The sequence below is a fragment of the Rhea americana genome, unplaced genomic scaffold (assembly GCF_003343005.1).
Source record: "Rhea americana isolate MKP2758 unplaced genomic scaffold, rheAme1 scaffold_6, whole genome shotgun sequence".
Taxonomy (NCBI): Eukaryota; Metazoa; Chordata; class Aves; order Rheiformes; family Rheidae; genus Rhea; species Rhea americana.
Window position 1 is genome coordinate 1,643,552 of NW_028186756.1, and position 13,957 is coordinate 1,657,508.

General features: G+C 40.5%; 1 protein-coding gene across 1 annotated transcript in view; it reads left to right on the forward strand.

Moving 5' to 3' along the window:
* Positions 1 to 13,957, forward strand: part of LOC146587330 (ras-related protein Rab-39B-like) — a 266,005-nt gene that overhangs the window by 135,693 nt on the left and 116,355 nt on the right. The window lies entirely within an intron of this gene.

The window sequence follows — 13,957 nt, forward strand, 5'->3', positions numbered from 1 at the left end:
CCGCCCGCCGGAGCCCGCCCGCCCCGGCGCTGCAGCGAGGCATGGCCCGGGGGATGCCCTGCCCTGCCCTTCGCGTTTTCTGCCGCATCACAGCGACTTCTGCCGCTGCTGCCCCGGCGATGCTGTCGGTGCCGCTGCCTGGTACCTCCAGGGTGCAGGAGCACGCAGCCAGGTTTGGGGCTTTCCTCCCCCCTGGCCCCTGGCTCGGGCTTTGGCAGGGAAGGGATGCGGAGGGTCTCTGCCCTGCCCCGAGCCTGGCACACCTCAGCAGGCAGCACTTCGTCACCTGCAGGGCTCAGACCCCAAGGCCTGAGCTTTGCGAGCAGAGCTCAATGCAACTGTCAGGAAGGGCAGTAGGTGAAGTCCTGTTTCAGCAGACGACTGTACCCCGAACAGGGATGGTCGCGGCAGGCAGAGAGGGGCTTTGGCCTGGTGACTGAGGCACAGCCCAAGCCAGCGGAGTGGCTGCAGTCCTGAGCGCCTGCTTGCTGCCAGCGCAGAGACCTCCACTTCAGCTTCCATCATTCGCCTAGTCCAACATTTCCAAACTTTTTTCCATTTGCAGATCTAAATGTTTTTCAGTGGCAGTGTGCTTCCCCATATACATTTACTGGCAATAAACTTGATTTTCCTGGTCAAATCATTGCAGTCTTTTTAGAAACAATTCAGAAATTACTTCAGGGAGACAGGTTGCAATCCACTGCTACAACTAAAGAATCTCGCTGCAGATACTTAGAACACTGCTCGTATCCTTGGAGGTAGTGCTTCTCTTCACGATGGAAATTAGAGAGAAAGAAGAGATCATCTGCAGTGAGACCTAGCTTTTCAAAGATGGGGCAGCTTGAACTTGTATGTTCATTTTTAAGAAATTGTTTATAACTTTGATTTAGATGTAAAGTGGATACAGTAATTCTTCAACAGCTTTTACCAGTTGGTAGTTTTTAATGTCCCACGTGCCACTGGCAGTGCACACTTGGTGGAGCCCAGTCTGCAAGGTGCAGTTAGCAACCACAGGTCTGGGAGAGACCTTAGCACTCGCTGAGGACCCTTCACATCTGCATGAGAGCACTTCTGCAGGGTGGGCTGGAAATGGCTTGCAGTGTCAATGCTGAAATCTGATGAACTGGAAACCACGCTTGCTTTTTTAAGAACTAGAGCAAAAATGTTGTGGCAATCTGCATTTACTGTATTTAATAGAATATACACTATAAATCATATAGAATTTATAAATACATGCCCGATACATAGTATATTTACATAAGCATGTAAGTAAATCTGTATATAATTCATAGCATTCCTGTTACCAATCCTCTGTTATCAGTAGTTTTAAGATCTTTCTATGAATTAAAATTGAGTCATAGCAGATGTGAGACAACAAAAGTACTATAAAAGTTTATTTTGAATGTGCTCCGATCTCACCAGATTTTTGTTTGAAAATAAGTGACTTTTATGCAGCCTTGCAATATTATTTAATTCCCAGCCACACAATCTACTATCACTTTTATTCAGATCTAGACACCCTTTATCCAGAGTGAAGTTTTAACAGCTTCACATGTTTAGTACTAGGCATTTGAACAAGGCTTTGTAATGCTTCTGTTTGGAGAGCTGCATCCACCCATGGGACTTTTTTAGGAAGGAGAAGTAACACTTTCCTTCTACATGTGATTGACTATAATCACTCTGACAGATATGACACCCTTTAAATCTGAAGCCTTTAAAATGTTGGTCTGTCAAAATAAAATTAATTGCAAAATGCTTCATGTGTTACCCCTATAGTATCATATATATAGTGGACTATAGTTCCATTTTTACTGGATCATTTTTCAGACATATAGGTTCCCCAGTCAGTTCCTGGTGCAGCTGCATAACCACTTGCATCAAGGTAGTAGAGGAGATGGAGGGCCAGGCCTGGGTGGCCCTGAACTGCTGAACTGACCGAAGCAGTATCACCATGGAGGAGCAAGCCACAGCCTTAAAGAGAACTCCAGGCCCAGTCTTTGCATGCACTTAGTGATAATGTGCTTAAATCATCCTTGGTCTCCATCTCTTCAGCCACTTGTTCCTGTCCTTATGCCACCTCCTCCATTATACAGGCATAATATGTTTGTGTGGCTACATGATTAACTTCATCAAAAAATGTATTGTTTGCAAAATAATGAGGCAAAAAAAAGTTTATTTTTCAGCTGCATCAGGACCAGTTTCCTGATATGATAAATCATGAGACCTCCCACAAACTTGTACCTGACCAATGAAGGAGGTGATCCAAGGACAGTAATAAGTAATCAGCAGTTGCTTAAATTGGCACTTCTGCCAAAAATGCATGCTGAGTTGTAGCCATGGTGACAGGGAGGGGTACAGTGGTTCTATTCCCAGCTAGATGTGCTGCTCCTCTTTCAAATGGCTCTTGTCTCCTCACTGCTGGAGCAGTTCAGCTGCTCCAGAGGCACCTGCTGAACTACTTGCACGTTACAGCTCAGCATATTCAGAATAAATAAAATCTGTGCCAGTTTACTTACTGTGCCAGTAACCTGAGGGGAAATACAGAAGGCAGAAATCATAATTAAACAGAACACGTGTGTGTGTGGGGGGGTTTAATGTTTGTTATGAGAGGTGCTTGTCTTCTCGGTATTTGTGCTCCAAACATTAAACTAGCAAATAACGTTATTTTCTTCCCCTAACAGTTTTCATTGTGTTGATAATGTATCGATTACATATTTGTTGGACAAGAGCAGACTTAAAAACTAATGCTATCTAGCCCTCATGGAGGAAGTGGGCTATCATTTTTGCCCTGCTTCATACACAAATTTGTCAACCATTTTAACGTTACAAAATCCTTTAGTTAAACATATGCTTCATCAAGATGGTGAATGTCAGGGTCCTTGTTTTAAAAAACATACTTGAAAACATACATAAAGAGTAAGCTGAGCTTGGAAATAGAATGGAGAGTGAAAGGAAAGAAGAGCAGAGAAAAACTGATTTTGGCTGAATATTTTTGCAAAATCCTTGTGGTGTTCTATTTTAGCTCCAGCTTTTACATTTATCCTTTAGCTTTTAGTTTGGGATTTTAAGTTTGCCTTGAGCACATAAGCTGAAATCAGAGGCAATACTGACTTAAAAACATTTAAAAAGAAAAATTATTTTCTTAATATTATTGAAATGCTGAAAGGTTTGAAAGTATGAAATTAGTATGTTTGCTTAGATTTATTTTGTCTCATTTTTAATCCCTTTGTACGTAAGTTATCAAATCACTTCCCTGAAAGAGCTTAGGTTTTGCTTGGTAATGATAACTTCAGCCAATGGTACCTGCCTCTTTGAACATGCTGTAGGCAGAGCTACAGGAAATGTTCTCAAAAATGCCTTACTGCTGAAAAAAGCCAAATCAAAATGTCTTGCAGTTCAGATAAATTTTTCTTTTTTTCTATATGAGATCAGAACCAGTATTACTGAATCTTGAAAGTCTGATAGTGTTTTCTATGCTGTGACATTTCCTACAATAATGTCATAAGCTAAGAAGCCCTCATGAATTGCTTCATGAGCTGAACCTCATGGTTACAGAGAAAAAAATTAAACATACAGCATGAAGTTCAAAGTCCAGTAGGTAAATTCTATATACACATTTTTTTTTAATACTGTCTTTGAGCCACTTGTGATATTTGGTTATTTATGATCATAGCTCTGGTTAACTATGATCATATTTTTATACTAGTATGAATTCAAATGTGCTTGCCTCACTCAGGGACCCTGCTTGGTACCTTCCTCTCTGAATAGTTCCAATAAAATACTGTGAAGGTACTATATTCAGTTTCAGTAATAACAGCAGAGTATGACCTATTGAAGGAGGGTGATGCAGATAGCACTCTTTTCAGTGAACAATTCTGTATTCTACAGCCTGTTTACAGGAATTTTAAACTCTCTAAACTACGCAAATTGTACAGCTCATTATCATACGGCTTAATCTAATTTAATTCATTTCTCTTTATTTGGAGCACACCCACTTTATTTGGATCAGCCAGGATGGAGTAGATGGGAAGAATCAAGAGGATTTATTTTGTTCACAAATTTATAGATGCCATGCCAGGAAGATTACACCACAGTAATCCAGACTGACATTCCCACACAATCTGGATAAAGGCATCTTCTAAAAAGTTACCTAATCTGACCTTAAAGATACCAAATAATGATGAGAACATTTTCCAGTGTCTGAGTAATAGTTTTCTCCTTTAAATTGTCTCCAGTTATTTCCATCTTCCTCTTGAAATATGGCACCAGAATTGGTATCCGCTACTCTAATAGTTGGAGTTTCACTAATACTCATTTACAGAATTAAAATCACTTCTCTATTTTACCTTTTTACATACACAACGATACTGTTTTTTCTCCTTCTCCCTGTGTTGCTCTAAGAATTCATTTTCAGGCAACTGAAATGAAGACACTAAGCATTTCCTGCAACACATCCTGATTTAGAAGATAGTCTCTCATCACACAACCTGCATTTTTTGCTATAATATTTTGTTATAGTACTCAGCTATGTTAAATTTTAAAAAGTTGGATGTTAGCCATCCAACTGTTGTTTCTGGTGTTTCTGTTTCTATGGACATACTACAACATGCACCTAACAAACCCACTGAAATGAGCATTTTTGCCTCTGCATCTTTTTCCAACCTCCCTATCCTTCCTCATCTTCTTCAGTTCTGCTCTCGCATATCCTCAGCACAGAGCATATCTTTGTTATTTCAGCCACTGAAGCTATGGAAGTGCACAGCTGTCAACGAGAAAGAATGGCTGGGTGCTGAAGGCAACTGTATTTCCATTAAGTTCCTATTCCATTGCCCTAAGTAAGTACATAATATAATAACTTATTTTCTAAAAAAAAAATCACACGATCATCTAGGAATCACGGGAATCAGGAATTACATGCAGGGTAAGAAATGTTTTATGGTTTACAATAGCTGCACTCTCTTTCATCCATCAAATATATGTATTCAACTGGGTCATATTTTCAAAGTGTCTAATTAAAATTCTACTCCCACATTCAATTTACAGAACTCTGTTGAGGTTGAGGTGCATACAAGAGACAGCCACAGTCCCTGGGAGAACAGCCCTTTTCTCTCATCTAGTGACTGATCCCTGTTTACACATGGGGCTCGCACCACACTTACTCAGCAAAATGCTAGCATGCCTCTGTAGCATTCCCACACCAAGCAGAAAAACTCAGTACCACAAAAAAGAAATGACACAGTATATATGTTCCAGCTGTTCCTGACAGTTATGACTCTGCTCCCCCCCACAGACAAAATATTTCACTTTTTTTTTTTTACAAGGACAAATTTAATAAACTCTCAGGGGACAATTCAGCCCCTTCTCTTCTCTTCCTTTCAGTAGCCTGTCCTCACCATACAAATCAGGTCTAATAGAGGAAGGCACACACATCATCAGAGCAACATGATTTGTTGTTGTTTAAACTACTAACTACAAAAATCCGAGTCTGACCATTGTTACAGAATGATGCAGTCTCTGTCTGCACTGCACTACTTAATTAATGAACATATTCTGCCTAAGGAGTGCCACATACTTGAGTCACTCATACTTTGCTCATGGTAGTGGGACCAAATGGTCAGATAACTGCCTTTGAAGCAGGAGCTTCTGTAAAAATAAGAAAGCAAAACAGATAATTTAACCTTTTTGTGTTTTCGCTCCAACAAATAGAGGATCCGTGTGAGCAGCGCATACATGTGGCCTTTACTGTTAAAGATACGGAAGAATTACTTTAGCAAAGCTCTCGTGACAGAGATCTCTGCCAAGGTGTCTCAAAAAACAGACTTAATGCCCTCTGGAACCAATCTCCCTCTGGAGAACAGCAGCAGACATCCAGCGTCTGATAGGTGCATCTCCCATTCATAAAATTAGTTGGTGAAGGAGTCAGGATTCTGCTGAACAGCTTATTTATTTGCAAATATACAACTCCCTTTCTCTGAAGTGGGGATGGTAACAGAGTATCGCTTTGGCACAAACTGCTAGTCTGGCACTTTTATCCAGTTCCAGGAGACTGGTTTCTGGCTTCTCTGTCATCCATTACATTAAAATTTGTGCTTTTGCTTCTTTTCAGCATCTGTCTGCAGGCTAGCAAGCTGTCTTACGATGTCTGCCCAGCTGATCAGCAAATCCTGCTGTTACTCTCTACATATGTGTCTATGTCAGCTTTTCTCTGGGGGATTACCTTGTGGGGTAATTTTGTCAGTTGCCCTTCAAAGTCAGCCACTAATCCTGGTGTCTGAGGGAAAAGATATAAAAGTATCAAGGAGTTTGTTTTTTTTAAGAGACCAAACTTTTTCCTAATTGCCTCAATTCTTTTCAGAAGCTAAGACAAATCTATTTCCTTTTCAGTGTATGCCAATGGTAAGTAATACTCTAAGTGTGAAGGGGTTTATTTATTAACTTTACATGACAATTAAGGGGTATTTGCCCATGTACAGCTCATGGATTCTGGTGATATGATACTGTCAAATCTGCAATGGCCAGAAATACAGAATTCTCATCAAAACTTGACAAGTCTCTTCAAAATCTGAAGTAACAAAATATTACTAGACATTGGACTCCTGGAAGCAAGGGATTTGCTAATTATTATCAAATTATCCAGAACAGCCTGAAGTTTGGAAGTGAAGATTTCAGGAAGGCATGCAGAGATAGATGGAAAATAAAATCTGCAGTTCTGTATTTAAAGCAAATCCTCTACCCAGCTATTTTCAGACTCAGAGATTTGGAAGACTAGTTAGGAACTGCAAGATACGAGCCTTGGCTTCCCTAGAATATTCTTACTTAGCCCAAAGAACACTCCAGAATGAGGAGTAAACTAAGACAGGAAAATTAATGCAGGACATCAAAACAGGTCTAGCTCTGTTTTCTATGCTGCCCAAAAAAGGACTTACTGATAGTTATAGGTAATCTATCCAACTGCTGTATTCTAGTTTGTTTGAAACTTTCATGAAGATCACAAAACAGTGCATGAAACAGATCTCTTCCTTGTCTAGGTAACCGAAGGAAAAATGAAATAGTCCCTTAGTTAGAGATAGTTGAGCAGAAGGTGCTACAGCAAACAGACCTAATTTCAGACAGCTCAGAATTCTGAAGGATGTGTATAAAAGGTTGCACTGTGTGAAGAATGTAGATACAGGATAGGAAGAGTTATTTTGGCAGCTGTGTGTGTGAAATTTTGTTGCAAAAAAAGGAAGAATCATTACAGGATGAGGAAGAAAGAAGGCCCAGCCAGTCAGGGAAGTGTAACAGCAAAAAAGGGGGAGTGAAGAGAAAGGCAGAAACAGATTCTGTGTAGACTACGATAAACTAAACAAAGTTACTCTAGTTTAATAGAACCTTAAGCAGAAATGGATAGTACTCTGGAAAATGTAACAGGTTCAGTCTGTTTTTCACAGTGAGTGGATATTAGCAAGTAGAAGTGGATATAAAGGACAGGAGTAAAAGCACTTCCACAGCAAGACAAAGCCTGTGGCAACTAAGTGATGGCTTTTGGCTTATGCAATGCATCCGCCACATTTCCAAGGCTAATGGAGACGGTACTTTACAGAATCCCTCTGCATATTTCCTGTATCTAAAGGAAACTCTGGTGCAAGCTAAAGCCTTTGAACAAGATCTGTTACACTTACAAATAGTGTGTGATAAGCATCCGGATGACAGTGTGAAATGAAACCCACAGAAACAGGCATTTGTTAAAGAAAAATCTAATTAATTATGGACAGGGAACCTGTGAGAAAATAATTTCAATCAACATTAAAGAAAGCTAAGGCAATACTTAACTGGCCTGCTTGCTAGATTTATATAAATATTCAGAATTTTGTAAGCATCTGTTTCTATTATAGGCAGGTTATTTACAGGTTTTCAACACTGCAAAACCCCTGCATGGGTTAGGTGAGAAAGAGAAACAATTGCAGTGATCAGCGAGGTATACTTCAGTTTTTTCTGAGTTGGAAAACTCTTTTGACAATCTCTGTTTTGATCTAAAATCACTTTTAAAATGCCTTTCATTTTGAACAAAACTGCTTTTTTTCTGTTCAGGAGCTCTCTTGACATAGGACCACTGATTCTGTCAAATCTGTAGATTATTACATCAGGAATTACTGTATAACTTTTAAAGGAATCCTTGATCATTGTTAAATCTACATGACACCCCTATTTGTAGGTGGGCAAAATCTATGGTTCAGGACAGAATATTCAACTGTACTGTTTCTTATTAGAGTCTGGTTTATGGTAGCTTAAACTGACATGAACTGACACACCCTGTCTTGCCATGCATATCTGTTGCCTTGCTGTGTTGGCACTGGCACTCATGTGAGCGGGCACTTGAGCTGATTTGGTAATTTGATCTGAGAGAATACTAAAAACTTTATTAGGTTCAATTTTTGCTCATTGGGACCTAACTCACTCCTCAGCTAGAGAACCATCAGTAACAATGCAAAGGTAGAGTCAGGAACACAGACACGGTCTGGGGGGAAGGAGCCATTGTGTCTGATTTCACACTGCAGGACTAAAAGCACACATATAGTCTTAAGGCATCTCGGCAATAACTTCCTGCTGAGACTCAGTAACTTTTTAACACATTCTAATGTGCCCACATGCAACCGCTTGGTCATATCCAGGAAGAGGCGACAGTCCTTTCTCTTTCATAATTTACCAAACTGTAGAAGTTCCTGGACTCTCCACCGAAAAAAAAGAACATGCAGTTATAAAAGTGGATGCCAAGTGAATAAAACTTTAGCAAAACAATGTGTGGTTAAAAATTACAGCCATATTAGAAGTGTTCACAATAACACACTAAAATTCTGGTCACTAAAATGTGGAATGAAAAATGCAATATTACATATGAGAAAAATTATTGGGTATTTGCACAGATAACTCTTTGTACCAGATACAAAGAATGTGTTAGCCATTTTATCATATTTTTCAGAGCTAAATGACATCTTCTATTTTTAAATCCTATTGCCATCTCAAGAGACTGTCTGTTGGGTAAAATGAAGGCATGATATAGAAAACCAGTCCATGAATATGATGTTTGTACTGCTAAAAAAAATCCCCTTCCTGTAAGAGTATTAATGATGAGACTATCTGAGTATATTGCTTCGATATGCTTGTGCCTGTAACTGAGGCTGAATTTCCAGCAAAACTTGGGTAACAAATGAGTGACACATAAAGAACAGCAAAGGCTAAGGTTACAATGTATGACCCAGAACTCTTCATATCTAGGCATGAACTATGAACACAAAACCTAAAACAGAATCTCTACTGAGAAACAAAGAAGAAATTTGTTCTATTATTGTTCTACACAAATGTTACTGCCCAGAAAAAACTTCATACCTTTGCTAAAGATAATTTGAGAATGAGTTCTTTTTAAAAGTTGTTTCTATATTGTAAAGTTCCATGCAGAAAGCTTTAGAAGGCTCTCTCTAATTGTAAAGGAAGAAAAATACTTGAACCCTAAACCAGATAAAACTTTGGAAGGAAACATATGAAATAAAGGATCTGAATAAAATAGTGCTGAAAAGGAAGTGTAATAATGTATAGTTGTACTGCTGGACATAATCAAAGCTAGTTGCAAGGGCCACTGAAATATGAAGGGAGGTGCTCTTTCTGAATTTTCAGCAACAGAAAAGGTAACAGTGTTAACTGGCAGAGATGGTTTCCTTGTTGAACAAGCCATTCCAGCCAGACAGCCAGCAGGTTTTACAGAAACAACAAACATTTATCCAGTGAAAGAAGTCCCTCTTGTGAGATTTGGAAAATAAAAAAGCCTCGCAGTGTAATGTTCTCCCTCATATTAGGTCAAAGGAAGAAGCAAATTAATGGTTAAGATAACTGAAACAATAGCAGTCACATATCAAAGCATAGGCCACAAATGAAGCTGCGAAAGAAATGAGTGGTGGAAGATTTTCAACTTATTAGTTGACTTTAGAATTGAGAGAGAGAGAGAGGTTGTGCGATGCAATCTGATTATGTGTGCCAGGGTATAAACTTAGACTAAGTGTACTTATATTCCAATGGCTAACTGTTGCCAAAAGGGCAGGTCTTGCTTTCTACCCTACCCCTAGTTGTAACTCCTCCCACTGCTTTCTTTCTACCATTTCTGGCATTTTTATGACCATACAGCAAGTCTGTTTAGAGTACTAAACCAGTAGGAAAATTATCTTCTAAAAGACAGGAAATAGTTTTCTGCTGGTTCAGCAAGTTATTCACTTTATGGTAAGATGAATGTCATCGCTTGTACAAGAGAGTAGGGAAGAATGTGCCCTCATCCAGAATTGGAGAAGGGCACTGAGACTACATTTTCAGACTGCCTTTAGATCAGCTGTCTTACAAGCCACATTTTGAAAGACACAAGAGGCTGAAAAGTCATGAAAGATAAAAAGATACAAGGAAATCCCTGACACATTCAGAGGAATGTGCCTCATATGCCTCAGTGAACTCAGGAAAAGCATACTGGGAACAGCACCATCTGGAAGGGCTCTGAAATACAGGTAAATAAAGTATCTTCCATTTTTTGATTCTTGCTGTATTAAGAGAAGTATGATTCTGTCAGGGCTCTTACCACACTAATACGCCTTAACAGCCTGACAAGCCTCACCTAGGCCCTCCACCTGCTCCCCTCCTCCCCAAGGCTGTGGACCTTTGCATCCCATTTAAGCTCAGGCCTCAGCATGGGCCCCTGGCTGAGCTTTGAGGGAAGAATAAGGGGCTTCAGTTCTGCTGTAGCTATGCCTATAGCCATGGACCCTGCTCATCTGGACCCTTGCTCAAGGACTGACTTCCCAGCTTGATCTTGGACCTGTCTTGTCATGATGGACCTGCCTGATGATCTTTACCAGATCTCATTTTGAGCATGACTTGGGGACTGTCTTCTCAGCTTAAGCTTGGACCTACCTCATGACCACGAGCTCGCCTGATGATCTGCATCCGAGGGCAGGTTTAGCTCAGTTGGTTAGAGTGTGGTGCTGCTAATGCCAAGGTCCCAGGTTCAATTCCCATATGGACTATGCTGAAGGTTGGACTAGATGATCTCCAGAAGTCCCTTCCAACCTTATGATTCTATGGTTGGAGAACCTGACTGTCTTGCTGGGGTACTGCAGGGCTGGGCCAGGACTGGCGAGGCCCTGCCAGCTGTGTTAGCATACTTGGCTTCTGGGTCCCCTGATGGTGAGCTTGGGCAGGGACTGAAGTCCTGGGCTGAACTGTAATGGTGCTTCTGAGCTGATGGGTGGAGGGTGGAGCTAGAGGCCTCACATGAAGCTGGTCAGGGCCTCTAAGGCTTATCAGTACCCACAGGACTCTGACAGATCAATTGTTAATACTACAATATATAGGATTATGTCAGAGGAACACTTGGCTCTGTCAACACTCTTCCCAGCTGAAGCAGTTGTGACTTTGCAATTCCAGCTAACAACTGAGATTGGTGGTGGTGGGGTATCTAATATAAGTAAAAACTAAGTTAACATAGGTATTGCAGGGAACATACTGCATATACAGAATGAAGTACTACAAATAACTAAACAGAAGTAGGTACTAGATGCCTTACCAATATAATGCATATACATTTTTTCCTATTGATAAAATTATTTAAGAGTGAGCCACTTTCATAGCAAACAATATATAGGCTGCCCAATTACCCCGAAGTCAGGATTTTTGAACAGAGTATGATAGCATGATATTGCCATCTACTGGCACTTGACAAAATTACTACCACTTGGTTGTAAAATCCTCTTTTTACTTATTTCACTTACAGGACATCAAGTCAGATCACACTGATACTAAGACATCTTTTATTTAAGCTGTTATTAATAGAATTCAGCTCTTGTTATTAACAGTTATTCACAGTTCATTCACTTATTTCCTCACATGGTTCAATCACACATATACAATCACTAAATACTTACCTGAGTTTGAGAAACAGTTAGGTGACTGGCCCCAGACGTGTATTTGGAAGCAGAGGTTCATATTGACACACCAATAGCTTCTAGATAAGTGCCTGGAAAGTCATTTAAAGCATTCTTTCTTCTATCAGGTGTATTTATGATGCTTTAGGCCTTGCGTAGCCACAATCACCACTTCCTTGGATGTGGTCAGAGTTATACAACCTGTTGATGCTAGTGTGTGCTGGTGGCCTTTTACAGATCTGGCAAACTTTTGGTGTACTGAGTGTATCACTACTTGTGGATTCAACTGGTCTACTATTCTCTAGAATTTATCAGCTCTGGGAGATTTTTCACACATTACCTCTCAGCATGTACTTTACCTCTCTTTGGTCTGTTTTGTGGTAACATTTCTCCATCCACATCCATAGGTACCTATAGAACTCATTTACCCAAACTCATACAGAAAGGGTTCTAATGACAACTTGGCCTATACTGTAATTTCACAGAATATTAAGATAAAACTTTACCCAAAGCCATCTGTGGTAGAAAAGCTAAAGCTGCCACAATTAGTCACTTGCTTGAGTGAGGCTGAGTATCTACAATTCAAGATCTCAAAAGAAAGGGCTTTATAGTGTTACCTAGGTAAGTGTGAAAATGTCTCTGGATCCACATCTCTCCAACTCTTTTTTAAAGCCTAATGTTAAGCTTTATGTTCTAGATAACCTGCTTGGAAAAGCTATTTGGAGTACTCTTTTAAACAGTCATGTCACTCTTCACCTGTGCTAAGAAAAGCGTACTTCTTAAAGGTTTTAAAGAAGAAATTACCTAGAAGGTGCTACTGAAGACCGCTGTGGGTCTTGCCTTGTTTCAACAGATGCAGAAGGCAGTAGTGTGCTAAATAATTTGAAATAGTACTGTTACTATTTTGCAGCTTCTATATTTGACCATGACCTAGAAACTGAATTTCAGAACAATTAGGCAGTCATGGAAACATTGCAGAAATACAGGGTTAATGCTTCATAGAGTGATGTATTTTAATGGACTATGCACGTATGGCAAAAAGGTCTTTGACGCATCTTTCCAGATGCAGTGTATATGAACTACATAATCCATTTGCTCAGATTAGTGGTTGATCCATGCTTGAAAACAAGCACCAAACTTGTTATTGGAATGAAAAAACTTTTATTGCTAATTCTGCCCACAAGGCTGGAGTTTATTTCTCTGGACAAAGTATTGTGTTTGCAAGTAACAATCAGGTAAAATGGATGATCTGGAGTTTTTTTTTTTTTTGTTTGTTTGTTTTTTTTTAACTTTGCCACCTCAAGGAATCCTTCATGAGTATGAGCAAAGCTGTAGCTCAGCAGCTTAGCACCTAGACTTTTTATATGGGCAATCAGAAATACATGCATTGACAAAAAGCAAATTGAGTGGCTTCATTAGTGCAATTTTCAGTATGAAATATGTTAATGCTGCTGAATTTGGAATGAGTTAAAAATCATTTTGCTAATGCATATCCCTTAAACTCTTGGCTTGGGAATGTCTTTGGTACTTCTTAACCCTGCAGAGGTGAAAAAATTATTTTCCCCCAAATGCTGCCTGGGGCACCTCTGAAGACATACTTGCGATTCACAGCAGTGCTTGGAATCAAGGGAAATGAATTACATTTTTTTTTTTTTTTGTCTCTTACCATCTTTCACAGCCTGGCTACTGCACTGTCGCCTCATTTCTCAGCTCCTACTGCTGCCCGGCTCAGTCAGCACGGAGGCTTCCCTCTCCCATAGCAGCCTAGCCGGGCTGTGGGCCCTGCGCAATGGTGCCAGGCCACAGGGTGGTGGGTCACGCACCGTCATGGCTACGGGCTCTGATAGCACGGTGATGCCTGACGGGGGACCTGAGGGCAACGGGCGGAGCGACCCTCTCCCTGCGGGCCGCGAGATGGCGGCGGCGACATCCTCGCGGCGAGGCAGCACGAGGCACCAACGGCCGCGCGGCCCCGCCTCAGGCGCGGCTCCAACGGCCGCTCCCCCCGCCGCGGCGCGTGC